Consider the following 9,659-nt stretch of genomic DNA (forward strand, 5'->3'; position numbering starts at 1 on the left):
AGAAATATGTACATTAGAGATGCTGCAGGTAGAAGACTGAGGAGATTTTAGAGGTCCTAAATTGCCTTAGAGAAAGCCTCAATCTCCACGAACAGACCACTAACAGGTACATTAATGTGCAGACACTGGCGGTGAGGGCTCAGAAGGAAGTGAGGAACATGCTGTAGGAAGCGGAAAGATCCAAAAGCCAGCCACAAAAGATGGGAGCTGTACTAGTTTGCTAGGGCTGCCGCAGTGAAGTGCCATGAACTTGGTGGCTTAAACAACAAAATGCATTGTCTCACTGTTCCTGAGGCTACAAAACCAAGATCAAGATGTCAGTAGGGTTGGTTCCTTCTGAAGACTGACCATACCTCTCTCCTAGCTTCCGGGGGATTGCTGGCATCTCTGGCATCCCTTGGCTTGGAGAAGCATCACCCCCATCTCTGCCTCCATCTTCTCATGGTGTTCTCTGTGTGTGTGTGCGTGTGTGTGCATGTGTGTTTCCCCTTTTTATAAGGACACCAGTCACATTGGATTAAGGGACCACTATATTCCAGGTTGCCCTCATCTTAACTAATTATCTCTTCAACAACCCTATTTCCAAAAAGGATCACATTCTGACATGCTGGGTGTTAGGGTTTCAATGTGTGAATTTGGGGAGGACACAGTTCAATCTACATCAAGGGTATTCTTTACAGAGCTCAGTCAAACCAGGAGTCCCGTAGGAAGCTTAGGGGTTATTGCCCCTTAACCTTCTCAGTAGAAGCCAAATAGAGACAAGCAATTATCACATAAAGATGTGTGGGAGAGACTTTTGTCTAATGGGGTGAATCCCTGTGCAACTCGTGCAAAGCCCACAAGGTTCCTGAGAAGTTTTCACCCACAGGAAAAGAAAGAGACAGATTAGAAAATGAAAGAAGGCTTTTGGGTCCCCCAAACTTCACTGGTAGGAAGCAGGCTGATAAAACTTCTCAGCTGTAAACATATGCAAATCTTTCATGAAGAACAAAGAGGGTGGGTCCAAGAGCCCAGAGAACAGAGTCAAGAGCCATGAAGGCTTATTCCCAGGATTTGCTTAACTAGATTTCAAAACTGCTTTGGACTGATGACATTTCCCACTTTTGGAACCAGAATATACTGTTGTCCTAAGCCTGTCCCATCATTGTATTCTGGGGGAATATTGGGGGCATATAACTTATGTCTTTAGTTTCACAGGTCAACAGTGGAGAGGAACTGTGCCCAGGAGCTGTACTTAATGGGTTAAACTTCGGTAATTCATCTGCCCTTGTTTTAGGTGATGAAACTGGACTTTTGAGCTGATGATACTTAGATGAAATTTTGGACTTTGAACTGAGGCTATAATAGGATGAGACCCTTGGGAAACTTGGAAGGGGACAAATGTATTTTGCATTTAGGAAGGATATGAATTTTGGGGAGCAGACTGCAGAAGGCAGAATTCTAAAAGTGGCCCCCCGAAGATTCTATGTCCTGATCCCTGAAAGATGTTAATACAATGAGATTCTACTCCCGTGATTATGTTCTATGGCACAATTGACCCGATGCTCTGACCAGAGCCCAGTCCAGCCTGCCCAGACGCCTAACCTACAGAATTGCATAATAAATGGATGTTATTCTAAGCAGTGGTTTGTGGTAATTTGTTATGCAGCAATTGAAAATGAACTGCCTTGGCAGCATTTAAGGAGAAACTCTCATCTCCTGCAGCCAGAAAGCAGAAAAGCTGGGGCTCAGGCCCAGGACTTAAAGATAAGGGTAGCAGCTCCAGATAAAGTTGATTCTCATTCACTGCAAGTCTATGAAGTCTACGATGACAAGTTCAGGGGCCTGGTTGGGAAGGAATGGGACCCTGAGATTTGTAATGGGGACATCTGGGTCCAAGGAGTCCCAGGTCTCCCTGAACCCTCTACTACTGCAGAAGTGGTTCACTCCTCCCTGTAAGAGACTGCTGTCCCCCTCTTGCTTAATGAGGAAGCAGAGACCTTTGCCTTGCAATAATGTACGCCTCTCTGGGTCTACCCCATCTCTTCTCCTGGTCACCAGACCAATAACCAGGGTCAAGTCACAACATAACATAGCCGGGGAATGCAGGCCTTGCCAAAGGAAGAAAAGGACTGTGCCAGTTGTTAATTTTTGCCTCTTAGCTCCAAATATACCCTTCATTGCCTGCTCTGTAAGAATGGATCTGAGCCCTTTAAATATCTCTCCTTGGCCCATTGGCACAATGCTAAGCTTTGTCACAAGAGGGCCTTGGAGAAACTGCAGGAGAAAGAGGTTTTTTCCTTCCTAGTTCTAGTGTGTCCTTCTCGGCAGGCTCCTGCAGCTTCTCCAGGTCCTGGCTTCTGCAGCATGGGCAGCTTCCCCACTGACCAGTTCTGGTGACTGACAGTCGGTAGCACCTGGGGACCAGGAGCCTTTCCCAGCATTCCCTTTGGTCAGTTTCAGAGTGGACTGCCTCCAATGACACACCTTCTGCATGGCTTCCCAAGAATCCTGGAGGGCAGATTTTGATAAGTTTTGCTGGGCAAATTTCCAGCAAGTCCCACCTGCTCCACACCACAGTGACATTTCTGCCATCCTGTGAGTCATGACTGTGTCCTCTCAACCAGATCTGGATCTCAGCCCTGGGTGGCCTCTTCCTTGGGTGCTTTGTCTCAGCGTATTGGGGGTAGCGGCTCTTTCTTATATCCTGCTACTCCTGTACTCTTTTGAGTTCTCTTTGTTTTTTATTAGCCAATCTTTTATTACTCCAATTCCCTATGATACTCCTTTATTCTACATATTGAATTTTTCCCATGCAAATTACGATCTGGTCTCTGTCTCCTGACTGGACTCTGACTGATGCAAGCTCATATGCTGAAGTTACAGGACCTTGCCAGTGTGTACTGACAGAAGCCAGGACAGTATTATGGGACTAGATCAAGGGGTACAGGGTAGTGTCAGGTTGGATAGGTGATAGTTGATTGATATAAGAGCATTCTGATAATGGACCCTAGCAAAGATCCCAGGAGGTGGTGCAAATAGGCTGCTAGGATAGCCATTGGAAGTTGGGAGAAAAAAATGGCCTGCACTAAGAGAACTAGAAAACTTAAGTTTGCAGGGGGAGGATATGGCTCAAGCGGCAGAGCACATGCTTAGCATGCGCAAGGTGTTGGGTACAACCCCCAGTACCTCCTCAATAAACGAACAAACCTAATTACACTCTCCCCCCCAAAAAAAGGAAAGAAAAGAAAAGCTAAATTTGCTATGGAAGACAATTAAAAGCCTAGAGAAGACGGCATGCTAGAGTGGATATACTATGAAGAACTAGAAAATTGAACAGCTAACTATATTCCACAGGAGGGCCTGGAGAACACCCCTTTTATCAATGAGATTAGAAATCTCTGCTGAGAGGGACACCATCATCACTGAGAAGCTCCATGTCCTCTGTGGACCAAAGCTGATGTTACAGAACTAGCAATGGGGATGAGAGCATCCTTACAGAATAGAGGCAGATGGTAGTACTTACACATCAGAAGCAAGATGGTTTCAATTATAATGAGTGGCCATGTCAGGTTTTGGTGGGGCAGGGTAGCTGACCTGCAGAGGGCTGCAGAGGTGATTAATAGAACATGACAGGAGTGGTAGCCTCCATTATATTGTCACTAACTTCACCAGTCTGGTCTTAGCAAAAAACAGACAGGGCCTAGGGGACTGAGATGGACCAATGCAAACTCAACAAACGGTAGCACCACTGAAATGGCCAGATGTGGTTCCTTTGCTAAAGCTAATTAACGTGGTTTCAAGTACATGGTTTTTGGCCATTGACCTAGTGAATATTTTCTTTTCCATCCCTGTCAAGGAGAATCAGAAAAAGTTTACATTCACTTTAGATGGATAAAAGTGTACATTATTGTCTTCTTCCCCCTGCCCTCCACCTGTGTTCTCTCGCCTGTCCTCTCATATGATATAGTCCAAAGGGACCTGCCTCTCTGGACATTCTGAAGAGCATCACATTGATCCACTACATGGATGACATTATGTTAATCAGACTGGATGGGTAAGAAGTGGTGAATATTTTGGAGGCTTTGCTAAGACACGTGTACCCTAGAGAGCGGAAAATAAGCCTGAAGAAGATTGGAGGATTGGCCACATCAGTGAAATGTTTAGAGGTCTAGTGATCTAGTGAGTCCATAATAAAGGACAAACTATTTCACCCTGCACCTCCCAACCCGAAGAGAGAAGTACAATGCCCTGTGGGCCTCTGTGGGTTCTGGAGACATCTTTCTATACTTGGTAAGGCTGCTTCAGCTCCTATAAATGATGGTACGAAGGGATGCCAGCTTTGAGTGGGGTCCAGAGTTGAAAGGGGTTCTTCAGCAGGTCCAAGTTATGGTGTAGGCAGGCCTGCCACATGGCAGATAAGGGCCATACCACTGTGGCCTTAGAGGCATCTGTGAAGGAATGACGTGTAGTTTATGGCAAGCCCCAACAGGAGAATTATGTAGACACATGGGATCCGGAGCAGGTCTACGCCATTTGCATAAGATCATCATAAACTTTGTGCAAAACAGCTTCTGGAATGCCTCTGAACCCTGGTATAAACAGAACACCTGACCACGGCCACCAATTTTCATGCAGCCAGAACTTCCCATCAGGAGCTCCATTCTGTCAGACTAACCAACTTGTAAGGTCGGAGGGGCCTAGCAGTGCTCTAAGATGTAAGGAATATACCCAGAATTGAATTTGAGCAAAGCTAGAGGACGTAAGTGAGACGTACTGGTGAGCTACACAAGCACGTGCCCCAGACCCCATGTCTTCCACCACCACGACACTGGTACCCCTCCTTTAGTTATCCACGTATGATGGATACATGGGAGTGGGTTTGGGGGGGTTCCTTTATGATCATGTGAAGGAAGAGGGAAAGAAAGGAGAACTTGGTTCACAGATGGGTTGGCATGCTGGACGCAAGCTGGGAATAGACTAGCGCGGCACTACACTCTCTGGGCAGTCCTGACAAACAGCAGCGAAGGAAAATCCTCCCGTGGGCAGAACTTTGGAAGTGCACCCGGACATCCACTACACGTGGAAAGAGAAATAGCCTGGGGTAAGAACATACCAGAGACAAACACAGTGGCAAATGGTTTGACTAGCTGTCCAGGGGCTTAAGAAATAAAGTTTGGAAGATCAGGGGCAAGGAGACCTGGTAAAGAAACATGTGGGTGGACTTATGGGAAGCATAAAGATCTTGGCATTACACGTTAAGGCCCATCTGAGACATCCACCATGGAAGATGCATACAACCAAGCAGATCGAGTAACTGAGCCGGTTGATGTTAGCCAGTCTGTCATTGGTTAACCCAGTGCTCACTCAGTGGGTGCGTGATGGAGATCCATGGGCATAGGGAATGACAGTTATTGCTGGTTCAAATAGCACGGACTCTCACTCACCAAGATTCATCTAGCCACAGCCAATCAACCTGCCACTTAGAGACCAATGCCATGGCCCTGATATGCACCACCATTCCTCAAAGAAATCAGCTAGCCACTTGACTAGTTGATCACATTGGATCCCTTCCACTCTGGATAAAGCAACAATTATTCTTGAATGGAATCAACACATATGCTGGGTTGGGGTTTGCCTTTCCTGCCATAAGGACTGGGATGGTTAGTTCTCTGAGTCAGCCTGGCTAGGTTACAGCACCCTTATTCAAACAAACACCAATTCAACCTAGGTTTTGCTGTGATGATATTTAACATCTATAGTCAGATGACTTTTTTTTTTAATGGAGGTACTGGGAATTGAACACAGGACCTCATGCATGCTAAACACTAACTCTGCCACTGAGCTATACCCTCCCCCTATAGTCAGTTGACTTTAAGTAAAGGAGGTCAGCCTCAGTAATTAAGGTGGGCCTCATCTAATCAGTTGAAAGGCCTTAAGATCAACCCTGAGATTTCCCTGAGGAAGAGTTTCTACTGTAGACTGCAGCATCAGCTCCTGGAAGAGAGGTCCAGCCTGCTGGCCTGCCTGATGAACTTTGGGCATTTCTAGCTAGTCCCCACAATTGTATAAGCCAGTTCTTTTTTTTTTTTTTTAGTTAATCTTTTTTGTCTTTTAAATTTTTTATTGACGTGTACTTGATTTACAATGTTAGTTTCAGGTGTACAGCAAAGTAATTCAGTTAGACATATACCTACTTATATATATATATTTTTTTCTTTTCAGATGCTTTCCCATTATATGTTATTGCAAGAAATTGAATATAACTCCCTTTGCTATACAGTAGGTCATAAACCAGTTCCTTTTAATAAGTCTTTATAGATGTAGATACAGATAAATACAGATATATCTCATACTGGTTCAGTGTCTCTGGTAGAGCCTGACTGATACAAGGCTTGTGCCAGCATCACTATCTGAGGGCTTATTGAAAAACAAAACCCAAAAAAACAGAGGCATGGGAGTGGGCAGTAAGCCTTCTGCTCCCAAATCACCAGTTTCCAGGGAACCCAATTTATGGTCACAGCCAACCTGTCCCAAGCACCTGTTGTGTGGTTCCATCCTTATCGACTTGATGTTAAAGACAAGACCAGGGAAGAAGAAAACTATTCGGGACACAACTCTCTGGGCTAATAACCACAGGTGGCGGCCAGTCGCACTTTGTAATGTTGTCAGTGGATGATAGGAATGGTCACCGCAGGGTGTGGCCCACCCACATGAGTGGGTACAGATTAAGCCAAAGAAGACTTTTGCTGGAAAGTCTCCTTCTTGAGTCAATGGGCAGGTGCTGATGTTGGGGTGGGGTCAGGGGTCCCTGCAGGATGAAGGCAGCCCAGCCCCCTGCAGTCCCTCATGTGTGAAGTGACAGGTCAGGCCCTGAAAGGGATCAGCAGCAGAGGAATGAGAGGTTGACCAGTCAGAGTACTGAGGACACTCCCCTGGAGTCAGGAACATTGAACTGAGAAATGGGAACAGTTGGTATTCAGCGTGTGAGATTTACTTTTCTTGCTTCCTGGTTGTGACTTTGTGAAAATCAGTTTAGGAAGCTGCTGAACGGCCTTGACTCATGCACTGATTTCACAGCTGGGTTTGTCTTCATCTCGTGCTGGGCCCAGAAGAGAGGATACTCATTACTGTAGGCCAGCCCAGAGGTGGATTAAAATCAGGGAACTCACTGGGGAAATGCCAGCCCAGTGCAGGCCTGGAGCCGCAGAACTTTTAAAGAACAGGAATGTAGGCAGGATGGACGAGGTAATGCTGGTGGCTTGGGTTAGCAAATAATATCCCAGACGATCTTCGACCACAAAATAGTGCTCACCCTGGAAAGCTACAAAATTAGAACTTCAAACATTAGCTAGTTACCAAGTTAGACTTTTATTTACCTTCCTCGCCTTCAGGGAGCCACATCTTTCTGCCCAGGTCTGTCCCATGTCGGCTCCACGAGGAGAATGAATAGAATTGTGTCTTTGGGGATGCTGTGACATGTTTGGGCTGGGTCGATTAAGACCCACAGCTGCTGTCTTCAGTGAAAGGACAGGGCCCTTTGCAAAGGATTTGGTTTTTTCCATTTCTTTGTGGTCCAAGTTACCAGACCCCATGGAAGGGTCAAGGAAAGAGCTGGGGACTTCGGCTCAGCAGAACTCCACGATCTGAAACCTCCACTGTACTTGGGGACCCCCTCTAATGAATCCCCAGAGCAGCTCTATCAGTTGAATCACAGGTTGTGGGAATGACAGGAGAGCAGGCTCCATCACGGTCAAGGCTGCCTGACCAGCAACTGGCAGAACTGTCTACAGGCCCTGTGCCTCCTCTACCTTCCTCCAGACCAGCCCTCTCACTGCCATATGGCCCCTCTGCCTGTCCCTGAGCTCACCCTCCACGTGCTCACACAGGCCTGGGCGCTGGGTGCAGGCTCTCCTCCTCCATCCCAGCTGTCACATTCTAGACGGATGTGCAAGACCAGGAGACACTGTGATGGGGGATAGTCAGGCAGGTGAGCTTCAGGTTCGAGAGTCCGAGATCTCTAGGTCTAAACTCCATGTTCCACAGTCCTTGGAGTCTCCACCCTCATTTTACAGGGGAGGAAACTGACTTCTGGAGAGAAGAGACCATACAAGGCCACACTGCAAGCTCATGGCCAAGCTGAGGCTACATCCCTCAGGAAGTCAGTCCCAGGACCTCCCTGCAGCACTCCTTTCTCATCCTTCCGCTTACACATTGGTATTTCTTTTCTTTCAATCTTTCAAAATAATATAGAAATTCTCCTTAGGGCAATGTTTGGGGACGGTAGAGCTCAGTGGTAGTGTGCATACTCAGCATGCACACCGTCATGGGTTCGATTCCCTGTACCTCCATTAAATAAATAAATAGACAAACAAACCTAATTACCTCCTCCCCCCCAAAAATACAAAAACAAAATCAAAATAATATAGAAATTATAATTCATGCATATTTAAAGGAAGGGAAGCAATATAGAGACTAATCCAAAAACAGCAACAGGTTCCAACTTCATTTTTATTGGCTATTCATTCTACGGTCGTGTGTTTAATGCAGCAAGTTGCCATCCTGAGTTAGGTTTGACTTGTGCCAAGGCCACATCCTCTGAGCCCCCTATGCCGGACGGCAGGGACCAGGAAGTCTGGGAAACAGTTTCCTCACTAGTCAATAAACCACACTCAAATAATCAAGAATCAAATGCTCAGATTCACCAGGCTATATTTGTGGTGCCTACAAGTGGAGAGAGAAATGGAAACTACCTTCCCTTTCCTTGCCTGGGACAAATGGAACAACCAGATCCTGGTTTCCCTCCAGGCTATGCCAAGATTTTGAAGGACTCGAATCTCCACTGCTGCTGCCCAGCACGGCCTGTCTGCTTGAGAGGTTATCTTTCATTTCCTCCCTTAATTGCCCAAGCAGGTCTGATCTTGCTGATGGATGCCGGGTCAATGGCCTTTCCCAGACTGACGCATTGGTGCCCCATTTCAGGCAGCTGGGAATTCAGTTCTCCAGCTTTCCCAGCAAATCATCTCAAGATGATATAAATGGTGACCATGTATGGACAGAGCATCAGCCTAGAAAACAGGAATCTAGTCCTAAGTGCTGCCTCTATCACAACCCATATTTCTGGGCCACTTGTTCATCCTTTAAAACCCATCTCAAGCACCACTTCCTCTATGTATTTGATTCTCATCACATTGTTTATAATTCATAGCAGACTGTCTCCTGGTCCTACTGTGAGCTCCTGAGTGAAAAGAACTGTTTGATCATCTCATCCTTCTAGCTATAGCACACGGCAAGTACTCAATCTACAAATAAATCATTACAGAAATGCTCCGAAATGAGAGGGTTGGGCTGGGTGATCTTGAAGGTGGCTTCCTGATTTAAGTCTGTGACGACCCCAATCTCACTTCCAGGGTTGGGCCCTAATGCCTGAGAGGCACAGAGAGGTGAAAGACCCAGGATTCCTAAACCCTCAGACCCAGCGGGCTTGATCCAAGTGTTCCAACCTAGTTGGTCTGTGAGAAATCACGCGTATACGTCATGTGCACAGGTATGACACCAATTTGGAGGTTATACGTGTCTCTGCTCTTTCTATGGGCATAGATCAGTCCTCTGAACGCATTTTTGAGGTCTGTCTTCACAACGTGAGATGAGATGGTGTTTCTCTCATAGGTGAGAAGATG

This window comes from Camelus dromedarius, chromosome 16 (assembly GCF_036321535.1).
Source record: "Camelus dromedarius isolate mCamDro1 chromosome 16, mCamDro1.pat, whole genome shotgun sequence".
In the NCBI taxonomy this organism is placed as follows: domain Eukaryota; kingdom Metazoa; phylum Chordata; class Mammalia; order Artiodactyla; family Camelidae; genus Camelus; species Camelus dromedarius.